This window comes from Phascolarctos cinereus, unplaced genomic scaffold (assembly GCF_003287225.1).
Source record: "Phascolarctos cinereus isolate Bilbo 61053 unplaced genomic scaffold, phaCin_HiC Scaffold_2;HRSCAF=192, whole genome shotgun sequence".
NCBI classification, from domain to species: domain Eukaryota; kingdom Metazoa; phylum Chordata; class Mammalia; order Diprotodontia; family Phascolarctidae; genus Phascolarctos; species Phascolarctos cinereus.
Genome location: NW_027555625.1, coordinates 333,253,456 through 333,274,074, shown reverse-complemented (window position 1 = coordinate 333,274,074; position 20,619 = coordinate 333,253,456). Strand labels below are relative to the sequence as shown.

The 20,619-nt window shown below is 40.5% G+C and overlaps 1 protein-coding gene and 1 long non-coding RNA gene across 3 annotated transcripts in view; one reads left to right on the top strand and one right to left on the bottom strand.

Annotated features, from left to right (window-relative positions):
* LOC144455937 (uncharacterized) overlaps nucleotides 1-17,567 on the bottom strand; it is an 80,523-nt gene extending 62,956 nt beyond the window's left edge. The window contains exon 1 of the long non-coding RNA XR_013484821.1: nucleotides 16,206-17,567. This is a non-coding gene — a long non-coding RNA (uncharacterized LOC144455937). The remainder of the gene's footprint in view (nucleotides 1-16,205) is intronic.
* Nucleotides 17,568-17,599: 32 nt separating this feature from the next.
* Nucleotides 17,600-20,619, top strand: part of HRH2 (histamine receptor H2) — a 52,000-nt gene continuing 48,980 nt past the window's right edge. For both annotated transcript variants that reach the window (XR_002326862.2, XM_020998720.2), the window contains exon 1: nucleotides 17,600-17,817. The gene's annotated coding sequence lies outside the window, so the exon portion shown is untranslated. The remainder of the gene's footprint in view (nucleotides 17,818-20,619) is intronic.

Sequence of the window (20,619 nt, the reverse complement as noted above, 5' to 3'; positions counted from 1 at the left end):
TCATCTATTTTTTTTATTTTTTTGTTTCTGTTTGACTGATTCTTGCTCTCTCATAGAGTCATTAGTTTTCATTTGTCCAATTCTAGTTTTTAACAGATTGTTTTCTTCTGTTAGTTTTTGTTCTTCCTTCTTCAACTGGCCAATTGTATTTTTAAGGGATTTGTTTTCTTCAGTGTACTTTTTTTCCAATTTGCCAATTCTGTTTTTTAGGGATCTGTTTTCTTCAGTGTACTTTTTTTCCAATTGGCCAATTGTATTTTTTAAGGACTTTCTACCTCTCATCATAGACTTTTAAAATCCTTCTTGAGCTCTTCTAAGAAGGCTTTTTGGGCTTCAGACCAGTTCATATTCCCTTTTGATGTTGCAGATGTGGTTTGTTGACAATGTTGTCCTCTTCAGAATTTCTGTCTTGATCTTCACTCTTCTTATAATATGAATCTATGGTATATTTCTTTTTACTCATGGTTTCTTTATTCCCTGGCCTTTAAAGATATTGAGCTCTCCTGCTGGGGAACAGAGGGCACTGACCCAAGCTTCTTGTGTTGGGAGCCTAGGTCTTGGTCATTGGCTTTATGTGCTGGGGCCTCTTATGTTGGCATTTGGAGACTGTAGGGTTTTGGCAGCTTACCTTGTGTTGGGCTGGAATCAGCAAGGCTGGAACTTTCAGGCAATTCTAGGTTGCCTGCTTTTTTTCCTTTAGCTTTCTTCAGCTCCTTTTAGATGGGTGTTGCAGGGTGTTTATCTGCCTAGGGCCCCTTGCAATGCTGCCTCCCTTAGATCTGCTAATGCACTGGGAGTTTCCTTTGCAGTATAGTGCTGAGGCACCTGGTGGTTTTCTGAGCTGGTTACCACGGTTCCCCTGCCCTCACTGAGGCACTCAGAGGTCCAGATGTTGGTGTTTACCTGCTCTACCACCTGGGCTTCAGGATCTCCTCCTAGTTGACAGTTGGAGGCTGTAGGGTTCTGACAGCTTACTTGGTATTGGGTTGGAATCAGCAAGGCTGGGACTTTAGGAACACTCTAGGTTGCTTTCTTCAAATGAAAGCTGCAGGGTGCTTATCTACCTGGGGCCCTTTGTATGCTGCTTCCCTTATTTTTGCTGAGGCACTGCAAGACCCATTTGCTGGGCTGCTGCATTGCTGCTCCCCATTCTTCTAGTTCAGCTGTTCCAGGGTTTTTTTTTTCTGGAGTGATATTTTCTGGGTTTTCAGAGGTTGATAGGAGAGGGTGAGAGCGACTACCTTTTTACTCCGCCATCTTGGCTCCCCTAACTTACACTTTTAATACCATAACAATCAAATTACCAAGAGGATACTTTACATAACTTGATAAGGAAATAGGAAAATTCATTTGGAGAAAGAAAAGATCTAGAATGCCAGGGGAAATAAAGAAAATAAATAGGCACAAAGAGAGATTAGCACTTCCAGACTATATTAAAAATCAGTAATCAAAGCCATCTGGCATACAGAGATAGATCAGTGAAACAGACTAGACAAAAGATATTCAAAAAGAAAACAAAACAACAACTCTAAGTCTGATAAAGTGGAAAACATAAATTACCTAGAAAAAAACACTTCTCATTTGATAAAAACTGCTGGGAAAACTGAAAAGCAGTCCAGCAGAAATTAGGCTTAGATCAGTACCTTATACCATATTCCTCTATACATTCTAAATGGTATATGACCTTAATATTAAAGACCATACTACATAAAAAAATTTTTAAAGATCACATAACTCTCAGCTATGGATAGGAAATATATTTTTAATCAAACAGGAGATAGAGGAAATTACAAAAGATAAAATAGGTAACTGTGATTACTTGAAACTGAAAATCTTTTGCACAGATGAAATTAATGCATCTAGGATAAGAAGATGTAGTCAAATTGGGGGGGGCGATCATCATATCAAAATTTTCTGACAAGGGTTTAGTATCTAAGAGATGTAAATAACTAATAAATACATATGACATCAATATCCATTCTCCAATAGATAAATGGTCAAAATATATGAACAAATAGTTCTCAAAAGAATTGCAAAGTTTCCACAATCGCATGAAAGAATGTTCTAAATCACTAATAATAAGAGAAATGAAAATCAAAACAAACCCTGAGATTCACCTCTCAGCCTTAAAATTGACAAAAATGTCCAAAAAAATGGCAACAGTCAATTTTGAAGAGGTTCTAGAAGGACAGACACATTAATACCTTGTTGGTGGAGTTTTGAAATAGTATAACTATTTTGGAAAGCAATTTGGAATTATGCAAATAAAATGTCTAAAATGTCCATAACCTTTGAACCAGAGAATTCATTAGTAGGCTTATCTCCAAAAGAAGCCATCATTAAGAAGAAAATTCTTCATATACTCCAAAATATTTGTAGTAGCATTTTTTTGTGATAGCTAAGAATTAGAAATCAGGTAGATGCCTGTCAATTAGGAAATGGCTAAACAAATTGTGGTACACAAATGTAATAGAATATTACTGTGCTGTAGTAAATGATGTAGGTGATGAATACAGAGCATCATGGAAAGATCTCTATGAACTGATACAGAATGAAACAAGCAGTATACACAGTAATGACAACAATATTAAATACAACCACACAGCAAAAAAATCAAAAGTCAATGTAACAAAATCATAGAGATGGATCAGAACTCAAATGAAGAATTATAGGAGGACAACCTACCACTTCATGGAGATGGGCATTCCACAGCTATTATACATTGCATGTGGACTTTTTTTTTCATCTCTAAAAAAGTACTATTTGTCAGATGTGATAGTTCTCTGGGAGGAGGAAGAGGAGGGAAGGGATATTTGGGATAACTGTGGTAAAGTAAGAAACAGAGAATATAAATTAATTTTTTAAAATCAGAACCAAAAGGACTGTTACAAAATAGAACATAGAATGTCAGAGGAGGGAAGAGGCTGTGAGCCATTATTAAAAACATTATAAGACCATCGATCTAAAGCTGGAAGGACCTCAAAAGTCCCCAACCCCTTCATTTTACAGGTGAGTAAACCAAAGCCTAGAGAACATAAGTGATTGCCCAAAGTCACGCATAGAGTAAGTGATGGAGTCCAAATTCAAACTCAGGTTCTTTGACTCCAAGTTATTAACCACCTATAAAATAACAGGTTGGGACAGATCCCCTCTGGAGTCCTTTCCAACTTTGGTATTCTAGGTCCTAAATTCCTTTCCTTCCCTGAGATTCTATAAGCTAAAGTGCCTCCTTCTCTGAATTTATATGATTCTTTGGATAGTTTTTTCATTGGAATTTTCAGCAGGAATTTCCAAAGAAATTACTCTCATTTCCCTATATGCATTAAAGTAAGAATTCCCCAAAATTCCCTTGTTTGGAAACTTTCCTCCTTGGCTGATTCTTAGCTCTGTTGAAAACAATAATTGACATTTCCTCTAAATGAAAACTTACCCCTCCATTTTCTTTGGTGGACGGGGTTGAATATAGATTCAGACTGTCGGGAAACAATTAGGCCAGACCTTGGGACTTAACTTCAAGGTGATTAACAAAGGGAATCTCCATTTTGAACCTCAGGGCACTAAGGAAAGGGAATAAGCATTTATATACAGCACCTACTATGTGGTAGGCACTGTCCTAAGCACTTTTTACAAATATTATGTCATTTGATCCTTATTGATTCCTCAACTTTGTGGGGGAAGAGGTATTATTAGCCTTATTTTGTATAATGATGTATTTTCATGTATATTTTGTATGTTCAGTATAGGAAACTGAGGCAAATAGAGGTTGTGATTTAGCCAGTCACACACCTAGTAAGTGTCTGAAGCCAGATTTGGACTCACATCTTTCTGATTCCAGACCTACTACTCTATCCACTGGGTCACTCTCTGCCTCAGTTAGACTTCTTCCTTCATTCTCCCCCCACTTTTCATGTTTCACATATTGGTCCTCACTCTAACACTAACCTGCACTACCTTCAGCAAAAGAAGCCAGTACCCATTACCAAGATTTCACCCTGAAGACACTCTCAAGATGCCCAGACTATCAGAGCTGGATGGACCAGTAGAGAACATCTACTTCCTTTCATTTGACTCATAGGAAAACTGAAGCCCACAGAGGGTAAGAGAATTACCCAGTCACACAGTTAGAGGCAGAGCTGGGGTTAGAACTCAGTCTCCTAATATCTAGCCTGGGCTTTACTATAGCCTGTGACCTCTGAACATACCTCTGATCAAAACATCCAACAAATATTTGGTCATTGCTGAGTAGCCATTCCTGGTGACAGAACCTTTAACAGCTCTCATCAAATGTCAGATCTGGATGACATAGAACCACAGAACATCAAAAGTTGAGCAGACTTCTGCCAATGACTGCAGTCTGCACCAATAGTTTGCCCTAAAGTGTGGGGGAGGATCCTCTCTACCCCAGTTCCCACTAACAGATTGACTTTTTAAAAGAAATCTTTATTTCAAAGGTAAAATCACAAAATAACAACCTTATTCTCCAATATATGGGGCTTAATCCTCTCCTGCACCACCTCAGTCTCTAGGAAGGAGAAGGATATTGGGTTCCTAGTTCAGCTTAGTTTCCAATAGAGCACAGTCCCAAATTCCAAGCACTAAGCCCCATCTCCAACTTGAGTCCCAGACTCTGGATTCTCAGGACTCCACTGGGAGACTGGCTGACTGCACCATGGCTCAAACTCCTCATGCTAGTGAGAAGTCTGGGCCAGCTGTACTTTTGCTTATGGCACTATATAAATGTGAGTAATCTATGAAATGAGAATAATAGTATCTGGCATACACTTGATAGGATTGCTGTGAGATTCAAATAATTCATGTAGAAAATGCTCCAAAACAAAGCAGATTCAAAAACTGTTGAATAAAAAATTCCAGTCTGAGAGCCAATCCAGTCAAGTGGCTAGAATACCAAATTAGGAGCCCAGAAAACCAAAGTTCAAATTCCACATCAGATACTTATCAGCTGTCCCTAGACAAGTCACTTACTTAACTTTCTCTGAGCCCCAGTTTGCTCCTTTATAAAATGGGAATAATCAAAGCACTTCCTTCAAAAGGTCATGAGGATCAAATGAGATAAAGTATGTAAAGCATTTTGTAAAGCTTAATTCACAATAGAAATGCAAACTACTATTATTATTTTATAGGATAGGAAAAGGGAGCACAAAAATGGAAAGTGATTTATCTTCAAAACATTGAAAAGCACAGGGCAGCTAGGTGGTGCAGTGGATAGAGCACCCACCCTGAAGTCAGGAAGACCTGAGTTCAAATCCAACCTCAGACCAAACACTTGACACTTACTAGCTGTGTGACCCTGGGCAAGTCACTTAACCCCAATTGCCTTTAAAAAAAAATGAAAAGCAAATTAGTGGCAGAGCTGGGACCCAAGCCCAAGTCTCCTTGCCCACAGGTCAGGGCTCTTTCTCCTTTATCACAGTCTACTCGTTTGAGCTCCATCATCTGGGGAGATTTGAGTATTGGTGCAAGTAGCATTGCTTACTGAGCTTGATTTAAATGATACCAACTTTTAGGAATCTGATGGATTAAGCCCCATAGTCTATAACAACAGCTCTCTCACTTAACAAAACCTGAACCAACAAAGCCAATGAAAAGCATTCCTTTTGACTTGGCTGTGAATTCCCCAATGTATATTCAAAAGGTGATTCACTGTGCTCCAGTCTGATTTCCACACAACTTTTTTGGAAATGCTTGGATATCATCGGGCAAGATCTATGCTGGTAAGCACAACCTATGGCAAGAGCCTCTGGGGAACTTCGCTTACTTTCCAGCCCTGTTTCATATTTCCCAGACTGTACTAGGTGAGTTAGTAAAATTTGCTTCACAGAAGATGAGGGAAAGACATTTCTTTTGGGAAGGACATAAATTTTTCATCCAATCTGTGCCATTCAGAGTCCTGTAAAAGCTACTCGAACATGTGATGGATAAGTCACTTCACCTCTCTGAGGCCTAGTTTCCCCATTTGTATGTGATACCTGTGGACTTTGTGGGGTACTTTATGTATACACCGTGGGATACTTGGAGCACTGTAATACTGGCACAGCAGAGTAAGTGGCCCTAATTGGTTTAGGTGTTGCCTTCCTTAAGCCTACAGAAAGGCAGTGTGTAACTATACTAATTATGCAGCGAAGGAATAAAAATCTGAGTTGTTTTTTTTTTTTTTACCAGTTGGCATCCTCCTCGAGCCACCAGCCTAGCAGCCATCTTTATTCTTCACCAGCACATGAGTATTGCAACACCCCAAAAAATTGAAATTTCTCTGGACACTAGCTCCAAAAAGTTGATCAGCCTCCGAATATTTAGAATACTCCTTCCAACTCCCCACCACCACCACAACTACCACCATCACCAATGAGCCACACTGTATCAAGCAGCATCACTGCCTAGGTTCAAACTTTAAACTAAGGAATAATATTAAATTATCATTAAAAATATTTTTAAAACCTGTCATTAATTGGCTATGTGAGCTTTGATAATTCAATTTTAAGTTAAGAAAAATTAAGTTATTATGCCCAAGTTTCTGTGCTAGTTTCAAGGGTATGGGATGGTATCTTTCCTTTCTTGATATGAGTAATACCTTGTAAAAATAAACCTCAGTTTTAATCTAAGTAGTTAGACACGCCAATGCTTTGATTCTCCATTAACTCAGATCTCGTGCAAGACTAACCAAAAGACAAACAGGAGCTACTCTGCCTCAGACTTAGATTCTGGAGGCCAATAGCAAACTAGGAAGTTTTTATGTCCTCACCTAGGGAAAAACCAAACTGCCCCAAGGCAGGTGACTGACTGGTCCTGAATCTAGCATGACTTGATGTTTTCTGCATACTATAAGTACCTAGGGAAAGTGGGAGTATTCAGAAGCCCACTTGCCCCATGGAGACTTTCCTTCTCTATGCTTCTCTGTGCCTTGACTTGTAACTATGGATGACATGAAGAAACTGTTTACCAACTTGTGCCCTAAATTATAACCAGTGGGTTAGCTATTTATGATAATGTAAAGATGAAAGGTAGCATAGTCTCTGACCTCACGAAGCTCACGTTCTACTTGGATGCAGAAGAATCATATGTACAGAAATAACTATAATGTACATTACATAGATATTATGCACATATAATATATATATGTATATATGTATGTGTGTGTACAGATATAGCTATCTTTTCTCCTAGGGAGAAAGTTGCCAATGGGAGAAGGGAGTCAACATCATGGGCAGGTGGAAGGATATTATATAGCAGGGTGATATAACATCTGAGGCATGGTGACTAAGTGTAGAAATTCAGAAACAGAGTCAAGAGGGGACTAAAGATTGGGCAGCCTGGACTCTTCAGAATGAAGGGTGAAAATATCCATTTTCCAGGACTACTGGTCAAAGAAGGAAACAAAAGGCAAAGGAAAGCCACCAGGGATGCAAGGTCTCGTGTTGGGCCCACCTAGACAAGCATACCTTCCAATGTCACATTCTCTAATTTCTCCAATGTAGAGAAACTATTGCTGATAGGGGAGAGAAGGAAGAAAGCAGGTTGAGAAGGAAAGATGATAAATTCAGTTTTGCCCATGATGCTATTGATACAACTAATGGGTAACTAGAGATTATGGACTGGGGCTCAGAAGAAAATGGGCAAGTCATTTCCCCTTCCTGGATCTCAGTTTCTCATCAAAATGAAGGAATATGATAAAATAATGTCATTTCTAACATCTCTAACACTATGTTCTTTGTTCCCTCAGGGAAACCACAACCAGAGAGAACAGTCAGGAAGTGAGTGATAATGAAAATTAGGAGGGAAAAACAACCTTTTCAACAAACTCTGATCAAATATAAAATCCACTGTTTGTCATTCAAAGCTTTCCACAATCTGGCTCCTTTCCTATCTTTCCAGCCTTTTTATATTTCACTGCCCTCTGAGCATTCCACACTGTGATCATATTGGCCTTCTTATTGTAGCTTATATAAGACCCTCCATCTCCAATCTCTGCGCCTTCAACCTAGTTATCCCCCATACCTGAAATGAACTCTCTCTTCACATCTGCCTCATGGAATCCCTGATTCCCATTTAAGATTCAGCTCAGACACCAACTTCTTGGTCCCTCTATGGCCTGCACCCAGGTGAAGAGGAGTAGGACTTTTGGGGTGCTGGGACCCCAAGATCGTGGTACCAGGCCCTGCTGAATGAATTCAATTCAAATCTTCTTCAGCCAGAGGAAAAGCGTATTAGTGATAAATCACATCGGCCAGGTGACTCCCATAAAGATGAGCGGGCATGAGAGGTTCTCAGTCTTGTGGGCCTGAGATTCTCAGCATCTGAATGAGGACCAAGGTGGATCTTAAATACTAAAGTAACTTTGGGTGGCCAGAGAAGGGGGTTGGGAAATGGGTCTAGGTAAGAATTCTAATTGGGGAGGTCAGAGAGATTGAATAGACAATAGGAATAGATAATGGAGGGAACAGGAAGGCAGAAGTTTGAAACGCATCTGCACAAAATCAAGGTGGGGCTAGGACTTTCAAAAGGAGATAAAGTAAGGCCTTTCTGGGGCCTATAGACAAGAGGGAGCCAGATCTGAATAAGATTAAAAGGTAAGGCTTTCAAAGGGAGATGAGGGTCTGGGGCCTGTGAGTCAGATTCCCTTTGGGGCAAAGGACAAAGATCTTGGCTTGGGCCCTGCCCCCATCACAGGTCACTTTGGATCTTTTTTGTATGTGTTTTATAAATACCTTTATAAATACATTTTTCTCTCCTTCTAGAATGCAAGCTTCTTGAAGGCAGACATTCTTTCACATTTGTCTTTGTATCCCTGGGTATCTATTGCAGTAAGCACAAAACAGATGCTTAATAAATTCATGTTGATTAAGCACAGGTTTAAATCCAGATCCTCTCATTTCAAGTCTAAGACTTTCTACTATGTGTGTGTCCCCCACCAAAATAATCCTACCTAGAGAAGATTAAAAAAGATGGAAAGATTTGTCCACTTAGGATTTTGAAGCTGAACATTTCTGCAACTAAACTCTAGCCCAACCAAAGATTAATTTGTCTCTTTCCCAAAAATCTTAATTTCAGTATTGGAATGGAAAAAAACCCTGTAAAAAAGACCCAGCAAATGGATGCCTCCCCCATTCGTTAGCTGCCTCCAGGGCTTGCCTGGCTGGTTGTTCCCCATCCTTGACTCATGGTATTGACTATTGATGGCAGGGGCTATCTGCTTATTATTAGACTGCCTTTCCCTCCTATTTCCTGCTCTCAGCCCAACCCCCCTGGCCTTTCAGAGCTTTGTATATTCCCTCAAATCAGGGTCTTTGGCTTGTTTAACTGGAGAGGTAATTCATAGATTCATGGAGCCATAGAGAATTAGATTTGGAAGGGATACAAGAACATAGAAAGGAGAATATGAGAATTGAAAGGGTATTTAGAAGTTGAATTGTCAGAGCTCAAAAGCAATTCTATGGTAAAAAGCTGCTGAATTTGAAATCAGAGGACCTGCCTTCCAATCCTGGCTTTACTCCTTACTACCTCAGTGACCTTGGAAAATTCACTTACCCTCATTGAACTTTGGTTTCCTAGTCTATAAAACGAGAGGGCCTGAGATTTTTTTTCTAAGGGCTCTTCCAGCTCTAATATTATAATGACCTTATTAAAATAGAATGTCAGCCTAGAAAAGAATCTTAGTAATTATCTGGATTAGCCTCTAATTTCAGAGGAAACTGCAGTCTGGGAAAAAGAGAAATGATTTTCCCAAGGTCTCAAAGCAATCCACTAATCAATAATCAGCAAATATTTGTTAAATGCCTACTGTGTGTAGTACTGTATATTCTAGGTGCTAGAGAGGATACAAAGTTTTAATAAGATATAGTTGAAATTAGACAGCAATACAAAGACAGAGCTCTTTCTCATAACATGCAATACTAGGGTCCATATGGAACAAAACCTTGGGATATGCTTTTTCCTTAAAATGTGGAATATGACAACATAGAGAGATAATGATGTGTCTATAGTAGTAAGAATACATCACCAAAAGTTAAGGGGTTTTCCTGTCCCTGGCAGATACACATAAATGAGGCAGTAATGTTATGTAAGGAGTAAAAGGACAATGATCTTGTTTTCTTCACTTAGATTTTTTTTTCCTTTCTCAACTGCATTTTCATGCCAAAGACTATTTTGAGAGCAAAGACAGCCTTTGCACAGCTGCTATAGGGGGTTTGGGGGCAGAATCCTTGAAATGGAATTGGGGGTGGGAGTAGGGCACAAGATCCTGATCAGGGATTAAACCATAATCACAAAGAACATTCTATTCCTAAATCAGATTGTTGTCTGGGACAAGGGACTTCCAATAAGAACCAGATACTAAGTAGTTAAAATAAGTAGACCTAATCTTAGCTTGGGGGCACACTGACTGGCTTTTTGTTAGCTGCCTTTAGCTGAATATAGTGGTTCATAATTAATTCATATCTGGGACATCTAAGCACTAAAAGCACCAAGCCTGGTCTTGTCAGAGAAAAGCTCTCTCACCACCACATTTTAGCAGATAGGAACAGAAAGCCAGTAGATAGCCCTGAAGATATAAGGCATAGAAGATGGTCAAAGAAAGAACCTCAGGGACCATGAGACCAATAGAAATACTCAGAAGAGATAACAGAGCAGAGACTCAACACCCAGCACAGAGACACACCCAGGGAGAGAAGAGATGTAACATCCAACAGAGAACTGCAGAGAACAGGATAACAGCATTACCAGAGAACTTTGACAGCCCTGTAGTGGCAGAGATGGGAGTTCTCTTGTTCATGCATTTGTCTTTATTTTGTACCCCGGTTACATAAATTCCTTACACGTGGCCCTTCAGGAATATTTCCTATGTATATGCCCTCCATACTTATCATGCATATTACCTGAATTTGTGCTCTCCTCCCACTAGGGATATGATAACCTGGTGAAGAATGTGCCCATGTGAGAGAACAGGAGGGATTATTTTACTGCCACTTTGTTTGCTAAACTGCTTAAAGTGAGATTTTGTTTGCTTGTTTTGAACGAATGTGTCTTCTGACTGATAAAAATAAACACATAGGTAGGGGATCATTAGCTATGTTTTTGAGTGGCTGCTGATCCACAGAGTATTCCAAACATAAGGTAGCTTTTCTGAGGTTTGTGCATGAGTGGGTGCCTCAGGAGCTACATTTTTATGTGGCTAAGCTGTCAAAATGCCTAAGGAAAGCCAGCAAAAGTCAGCCAGACTCTAGTCTAATCTAGTCGATGCTGACTAAACAAGACTTAGTTTGTCTAAGACTATCTAGCCTTTTTTTTTCTCCTTCCTCCCCTCCCTGAGACAGCAAACAATTTATGTAGGTGTATATGTGCAGTCACGCAAAACCTATTTACATATTAGTCATGTTGTGAAAGAAAATAGACCCAAAAAACCCCCAGAAAAGTAAAGAAAAAAATTTTAAAGTGTGCTTTAATCGGTATTCAGACCTCATGAGTTCTTTCTCTGGAGGTGGGTAGCATTTTTCATCATAGGTCCTTTGGAACTGTCTTGGATCATTGCATTTCTGAAAATAATTAAGTCATTCACAGCTGATCATCATAAAACATTGCTGTTCCCGTGTACATCGTTCTCCTGGTTCTGCTCACTTCACTTTGCATCAGTTCATGTAAGTCTTTCCAGGTTTTTCTGAAACCCTCCTGCTCATCACTTCTAATAGCACAATAGCATTCTATCACAATAATATTCCACAACTTTTTCAGCCATTTTCCAATTCATGGGTATCCCCTCAATTTCCAGTTCTCCACCACTACAAAAACAGCTGCTATAAATATTTTTGTATATATGGGTCATTTTCCTTTTTTATTTTTTGTTATCTCTTTAGGGTACAGACCTAGTAGTGGTATTTCTGGGTCAAAAGGTATGCATCATTTTATAGCTCTTTAGGCATAATTCCAAATTGCTCTCCAGAGTGGTTAGATCAATTCACAACTCCACTAAACAGTGTTTTAGTGTCCCAGTTTTCCCACATACCCTCCAACATTTGTCATTTTCCTTTTCTGTCAGATTAGCTAATCTGATAGGTGTGGGGTGGTGTCTCAAAGTTGTTTTAATTTGCATCTCTCTAATCAATTGTGATTTAGAGCATTTTTCATACAGACAGCTTTTACTTCTTCATCTGAAAACTGCCTGTTCATATCCTTCTCTCTCTCTCTGCTTTTACCCTGTCCCTCCTCAAAAGTGTTTTGCCTCTGACCACTGGCTCCCCCAATCCACCCTCCCTTTTATCAGCCCCACCCCACCCCTTTTTTATCCCCTTCCCCTCCTAGTTACCTGTAGGGTAAGATAGACATCTATACCAAAATTAGTATATATGTAATACCTTCTTTGAGCCAATTCTGATAAGGGTAAGGTTCAAGTATTTTCTACCACCATCACCATCCATCTTCCCCTCCACTGTAAAAGCTCTTTTGTGTCTCTTTTATGTGCAATAGTTTATTCCATTCTGCCTCTCCCTTTCTTCTTCTCCCAGTGCATCCCTCTTTCTCATCCCTTAATTTTATGTTTTTGGATATCATCCCATCATGGTCCAACTTATATCTGTTCCCTCTGTCTAAATGCCCTAATAATGAGAAAGTTCTTAGGAGTTAAAAGGATCTTTTTCCTACGTAGGAATGTAAATCCAATTTAACATTGTTAAATCCCTTATAATTTCTCTTTCCTGTTTACCTTTTTATGCTTCTTTTGAGTCTTGTATTTGAAAGTCAGTTTTTTTATTCAGCTCTGTTCTTTTCATCAGGAATGCTTGAAAGTCCTCTATTTCATTAAATTTCCAATTTTCCCAGAATGATTATACTCAGTTTTGCTGGGCAGGTGATTCTTGGTTGTAATCCTAGCTCCTTCACCCTCCAGAATATCATATTCCAAGCCCTTCAGTCCTTTAATGTAAAAGCTGCTAAATCTTGTATGGCTCCATGATCTTTGGATTGTTTCTTTCAGGCTGCTTACAATATTTTCTTCTTGACCTAAGAGCTCTGGAATTTGGTTATAATATTCCTGGGAATTTTCATTTGGGGAGATCTTTCAGGAAGTGATCAGTGAATTCTTTCAGTTTCTGTTTTACCTCCTGGTTTTAGGATATCAGGGCAGATTTCTTTGATAATTTCTTGAAACATGATGTCTAGGCTCTTTTTTGAATCATGACTTTCAGAGAGCTCAATAAATCTTAAATTATCTCTCCTGGATCTATTTTCCAGGTCAGTTGTTTTTCCAATAAGCTATTTTGCACTTTCTTCTATTTTTCCATTCTTTTGCTTTGTTTGTGTGTTTCTTGATGTTATTAGCTTCCACTTGCCAATTCTATTTTTTAAGAAGTTATTTTCCTCAGTGAATTTTTGTACCTCTTTTTTCATTTGGCCCATTCTGATTTTTAGATGTTATTTTCTTCAGTATTTTTTGAGCTTCCTTTACCAAGATGTAGGCTCTTTTTTCACAAAATTTTTTTTGTATCACTCTCATTTCTTTTCCCAATTTTTCCTCTACTTCTCTTATTTATTTTCAAAATCCTTTTTGAACTCTTCCAGGAGTTCTTCTTGGTGCTGAGGCCAATTCACATCTTTCTTTGAGTCTTTGAATGTAGCTGTTTTGACTTCGTAGTCTTCTGAATTTGTGTTTTGATCTTTCTTGTCGCCATAGTAACTTTCTATGATCAGGATCTTTTTGTTGTTTTTTGTTCATTTTCCAACTTGTTTCTTGACTTTTAATGTTATGTTAAAGTTGGACTCCACTCCTAGGGTAGAGAAGGCACTGCTCTAAGCTTCAGGATTTTTGTGCTTTTGTTTATATTCTGTGGGTCTGTAAGTTTTCAGTTCTTCTCTCTATGGAGAGGTGTGGTCACTGTTCTGCTGGCTTGTGCTCTGGTCTGTGAGTAACCACAAGCACTCTTTTCTGCCCTGGACTATGACCAGAATTCCCCCTGCCCCCATATGTTCTAGTGTGCTAGTGTCCCTCCTAGCCCTGGAACTGTGACCCAGAAGTGTGTATGGGCAATGCAACAAAGTCCTGCCCCCAGGGCCAGCAAAGCATCCCCTGTAATTTCCTTCTAACCATTTGCCTAATCCCCTTACCATCTATGAGCTGAGAGCTCCAGAAGCCACTGCTACCAATTAAGTCACCCCCAAGACCTACTGCTGGCTTGTGCCCACTACTGGCTCCTTGGTACAGTGGTCTGGTGCCTTGCTGCTGGCTTGCACAGGGGCTCTGGCTTTACTACAGGCTTGCTGGGCATAGCCTGCCCTGGACTACGCTCCACTCTCACTCCAGTGAGACAGACTTTTCCTGCCAACCTACTAAGTTGTCTTGGGACTGGAAAGTTGTTTTACCTCATCCTTTTGTGGTTCTGCCATTTAAGAATTCATTTTCTTGTATTATTCCAAAGTTGTTTGAAGGGAATTTGGGAAAGCCTGCCTTTGCTCATGATCTTGGCTCTGCCCCCATCTAATCCATTTGACTGCCTTTGTCTGGTGCTGATTCCTAATCTGTGTTGCTAGACAGCCATCTGATTTAACATTAGAAATTTCCCTATAACACCAGTTTATTTGTTGTTGTTGTTGTTTTTGGTTAGGCAGTTAGGGTTAAGTGACTTGCCCAGGGTCACACAGCTAGTAAGTGTCAAGTCTTTGGTCTAAGGCCAGATTTGAACTCAGGTCCTCCTGACTTCAGGGCCGGTGCTCTATCCACTGCGCCACCTAGCTGCGCCCCCCCCTTAACACCAGTTTAAATCTTTGTGGAGATCTTGTGTACCCAAAACCTATTTGTGGAGTCTGCACGAAAAAAAAGGAAATAAAACAACCCACAGGATCTGTGTAAAGTCTGGAGCATGAAGCCCACTTTGCTCCCAACATCCTCTTTTATTAGGATGAAAAGTTGAGCAATAACAAATGTTAAAAAAAAAAAAGGAGGCAAGATCATTGCTCATATCCTGCCTAAACTATGTCTACCTGCCAGTAACAATAATAAAAAAAAAACCTGGCTTTTACCAGTAATTTCTAGACAATGTAAAACCTCACTATCTCCCTACAATAACGTAGTATCCTCGAGCTTGAAATGAGCTTTGAAATCACATAATCCCCACCCTTTCCTTCTATAGATGGAGGGAAAATATGACCCAAAAAGGAGGGGACTAGCCCAGGGTCACAGATAGTCAAAATCAATGATGAAACTAGAATCAGATTTCCTAGCTGGTGATCAGTGGTCCTGGCAGCACTGATGTTTTCTTCAATACCTTTCCATGGCTCACAAAGTCAAATCTCCTTAGCCTGGTATGCAAGGTTCTCTTTAATTATTCACCAAACTGGAAGGAATATCAACCAATCAGTCAATAAGCATTTATCAAACGCTATTTACCAAACCCTGTGCTAAGTGCTGGGGATCCATAAGATAGTCCTTGCTTTTAAGAATTTACATTCTAATAGAGGAGGCAACATGTATATAAGTACTTATACATGACATATATAGAATAAATACAAGGTAACACTAGCAGTTGGGTAAGCCAAAAAAAATATTCTGTAAAAGATAGCATTTTAGCTGACTCTTAAAGAAATCCTAGGAGGTGTATGCAAGCAGGGAGACTATTCCAGGCATGGGGGCAGCCAGTCTGAAGGCACAGAGACAGGAAATAGAGAATTGGGTATGAGGAACAGCAACTAGAAAGAGAGCAAGGGGCCAGGTTGTTAAGAGCTTTAAAGCCAAATAGTGGAATTTAAATCTGATCTTAGAGGTAATAGAGAGCCACTAGAATTTAATGAGTAGGAGATGACATGGTCAGACCTGTGCTTTAGGAAAATCAATTTGGCAGCTATGTGAAGAATGAGTAGGAATGGGGAGATATTTGAAGTAGGGAGCCAGTTGGAAGCTATTGCATTACTGCAAGTGAGAGGTGATAAGAGACGGAACTAGGATGGTGGCCATATTAATACAGAAAAGGGAATATAGGGGCAGTTAGGTGGCGCAGTGGATAGAGCACCAGCCCTAAAGTCAGGAGGGCCTGAGTTCAAATCTGACCTCAGACACATTACTCACTAGATGTATGACCCTGGGCAAGTCACTTACCCCCAATTGCCTAAAATAATAATAATAATAAAGAAAAGGAGAATATACACGAAAGATGCCGTGGAGGTAAAAGCAACAAGATCTGGCAACTGATTGAGTATATGAAGTGACCTACCTTGTAGAGTGAAGAGTCAAGGATGACTTGCAGCTTGAAGGATTGTGGTATCCTCAGTAAGAACAGAGGAGTTTAAAAGAGGGGTAGGTCTGGAGGAAAAGATAATCAGTTCTATTTTGGACATACTGGGTTTGAAATACCTGTAGGGCATCCAGTCAGAAAGGTCCAATGGGCAGTTGGTGATGTGGAACTGGAGGAGTTATCTGTATAGAGTTAATAATTGAACCCATGGGAGCCAATAAGATCACCAAGGCAGGGAGTGCTGCAGAGAAGTGCTACCCAGGGACTAGTCATTTCATGGTCTAGGGGCAAGGGTAAAGGCGGTGTTGGTACCGCCTTACTGCTCCAGGTCACAGATGCCCTACATTAGGATCCACCTCTATCTCTAGAAAACTACACAGATTTCATGTGAATCCAAATTTATTTCAACAACTAACCCTGTCTATCTGTCACTGAAAAAGAGATGAGTCCCTGGCCTCAAGGAACTGACAGTCTAGAAGAGAGATAAGGACCTAAAAAGCTCCAATACAAGGAAGTGTATGAAAGTGATATATGATGCATACATCAGGTTAGGGGAATTGGGGAAGGCTTCCTGGATGAGGTGGCTTTTGTCATGGGCCTTGATGGGCAAATGAACAAATGAATGAATGAAAAAAGAAATAACTCGTATTTCTTCTTTATGTTAAAGTTTACAAAGCACTGTCATACACAGCATCTCAGAGTTGGAAGGGACTATCAGAAGCTATCTAGTCCATAATTAATGAAGTGATCATGCAGATATTATTATTCACATTTTATCCATCAGGAAGTTGAGATTCAGGTTACTGACTTTCAAGTCAGGAACATGAAATTCTACGTTCGGTGTTGTAAGGTCCCCCCCTGCTGTGGCATTCTGTGTTCTATGACTTATGGTCCCTTTCAGCCTTGATATTGTATGTTGTATGTTCTAAGACTGTCCTCCTCTGGTATTCTGTGCTCCGTATTCTAAATTCCTGTGCCCCTCTAATATCCTCTAGTCATTACTTTATGTTTCCATACAGCTCTGGCATTCTATGATTCTAATTTCACTGGGGATATTTTCAACATCTCCACTACTCTGCAGTCAAATATCTGATCCCTCCCACTCTGACTGTGACTCATATATACATGGTGCCTGCCTCTGTGAGTGTGTGTGTGCGATAGAGAAGGGAGAGAGAGAGAGAGAGAGAGAGAGAGAGAGAGAGAGAGAGAGAGAGAGAGAGAGAGAGAGAGAGAGAGAGAGAGAAAGGGAGAGAGAGAGGGAAAGGGGGAGAGAGAGAGAGAGAAAGAAGGGGGGAGAGAAAGAGAGAGAAAGAAGGGGAGAGGGGGAGAGAGAGAGAGAGAGAGAGAAGAGAGAGAGAGAGAGAGAGGAGAGAGAGAGAGGCGAGAAGAGAAGGGGGAGGAAACAGAGGGAGGGAGTAAAACCTCTGTCACTCACTATAACCACTGTCATCCTATTGGGGTCTGGGAGAGCTCCAAATCGTTAAATCGAGGGCTGCAGGAAGTTGAGCCAGGGAGCAAGACCACGAGAGGCACTGAGAATCAGGGGCTCTCCTATCCTGTCAGCCAATCCTCCAGCTGCTGACTGCATCAGGTACAGTAGTGCACACTTTATTATCTTTATATCCCCTCCCCAACTTGTATATTCTTTGGCGCTGAGCAGGAAGTGGGTGCAATATAGGCAAAGGGATGAAACCTAGATGGGGTGAGTTGTAGAAATCAGTGGCCACACGAGGAGGTGCTGAGGAAGAGTCTGAATGCCTTATCTCTCTGCAATGGTTTGGGAGGGCTGGAGTTCTTTAAGGCTGGAAAAGAGGCTGAAATGTGACAAAGTTACCTGAAGGCTGAAGGAGATTGGGGGTCGATCTAGAGGTAGATTTGGAAAGTAACAGAAATCATCTGAGTGGGCTTATCACAGCATTTCGTTAGTCACATTTCTTCTGAACTGCTGCCACATCATCCCTAGTCGGGAAATCTTTTTCCTACCCATGCAGTTTTATCGTAGCTTATTGTGGCACAGTTTCTCAAGGTGGATCAATGTCTGGGCCTTAGGAATGTCTCTGCTCTGCATGCCCACAGTATGGCCAGGTCCTTGGCAGAAAGCAGCAACAAGAATCCTGAGTCCCCTTAGATTCAGTCTCTTTATCTCAGAACCATTCATTTGGCTTTAGCAAGCCAAGCATTCAGGTGTGTGTGTTCATTCAGGTATACGCCTTTTGGGGTTGGGAAGCACAACTTCCCCCAAGGTGCCTACTGAATGTATGAAACTCAATGACTCCTACTCTCCCATGAGACTATGTGTGCCAAAACCTGGAGACTGCTGTGTACCTGGGTGTAAGGGCTGTGTGTGTAGAAGCTGTATATACAGAGGGCAATAGGCAATATCTTCATGACATGGAGCCCCTCAGACCTAGTCTGTGTAATTATGCATAGTACTTTAAAATCAGGGAAGACTGGAATGTTAGGTTTATGAAACTTTGGGACCTTAGATCCTCAGATTCTTAGAATTTGAGACTTTTCAAATTTTGAAATCATGTAATTATAATGTATTTATATTTATGTAATTATAATCTTATAATTATGAAGTTTGGGGAACTTTATAAAGATTTAGTCTCTTGGAATATTAGAAACTTGGAATCATGGACTCAGGGGATTTTAGAATTATGGAATCTCAGAATCATGAAGTCTTAGAAGCCTCCAATCATGAGAGATCTTAAATCTCTAAGAGGATGTGGAAGAGGAGGTATTGGCTTCAGACAGAGGCTAAACTAAATCTCTAAGCTTCCTTCTAGCTCTGAGATTCTAAGCCCCTGCCCAAAGCAGGAATCTGACCTTTGGTTGTGTTTTTTTTCCTTTTCCCTGAATTTTAATTTAAGGGATCTCAGAAGTTAACCCCCAAGAGGGTCCCAGAAAACTCCTTACCTGTCTGTCTACTTTGGAATTATGCCATTCTTATATTTCTAGAAAACAGATTTGGATGAAGGTGAGAAAGGACAGAGGACCACACATGTGTGAAGGGCAACCCACCTTCATTAATCTTTCCTCAAATCAAGAAATGCAAACTATTAGAGCTAAAAGGTACCTTAAAGATAATCTACTTTAACTCTCTCACTATACAAATGAGGGAACAAGGTTACAGAATACATTAGTGAAGAAGTTGGGACATAGAAACAGGTCTCTTGGCTTCCACTCTCAGTGTCTTCTACCCCACTATAAATCTGAAATCACCTAGCCAAGCTAGGCTCACACACCAAGCAACTTGGAGTTGGGGCATCTGGGTTCTAGTGCTAATCTTTGTCACTAATTTGCTATGTGTCCTTTGACAAGCCACTTTCCCTCTTTGGGTCTCAGTTTCCTCACTTGCAAAATAGTCCCTCCCAGCTCTGATCTAGTCTCAATGTTTCAGCTCCAGATTCTTCCAGCTCTAACATTCTATTACTCTGTGATACACACGGGCTCCAACCATTTACTACAATCTGACTGGGAAGGGGCCTCTGTACTCTGAGTTCATCTTTAAAATGTTAACAATAGCCACTCCTGGCAGAGGTAGCTAAAAAGGCAAAGAGGTCGGAACCACTGCTTGAAATGCCTTTTGAAAGTCTAAGTGAAATATAATTGCCACTTAAAACACACGACACGTTTCAGGGAGGGTGGACCATACAGGGTATATGGGATCAGTGCAGTATGTGAGGTTTCCTGGGATACTAAGGATGGTAGAGAGCTAGCTAAGGAGAAAAGAGTTACAGGGAAGCAAGGAGCCCTTTAAGATGGACCTACTTGGTCAACCTAGCTCATTGAGAACCTTGGGAAGTATCTTCCTTCAAGTCCTCCTGACCTCTTCTTGTCCACTTGAATGCTGACCATGTCCCATCTTCTAAGGTGCTCCTGGCTGCTCTTAGTTAATAGGAGTCACAAAATATTAAAGCTGTTGGAGACTGAGGGCCAGAGAGAGAAAGTAATTTTCCCAAAGTCATGCAGTTAGTAGTAGGTAACAGAGCTGAGGGTCAAACCCAGGTGTTTTGGCTCCTAAGATTATGCCACATTGCCCACGCTGGGACCAGGACAGCCAGTAAGGTTCAGGTTGATGGTTATCTGGCACTGAACCTCCAGACAGTCTGCAGAATGTTTGTGAGGAGGGAAGAGGAGGACCAGCTGCTTCCCATCCCCACTGAGGCATGTACAAGAGGAAACAGGATTTATCTACTTATACAAGAATCCAGTTCTGTTAAAGGAGGAAATTCCTGTCAGTGGAAAAGTAGGGTGATCCAAGGAGGTTGGGGACGAGCCTATTAAAACACAGCAGGCCTAGAAAGCTTAGAAAACATGGAATGTCAGAGTCAGAAGAGGACAGAGCATGGAACATAGAATGTCAGAGATTAAAGAGATTTTAGAGCAC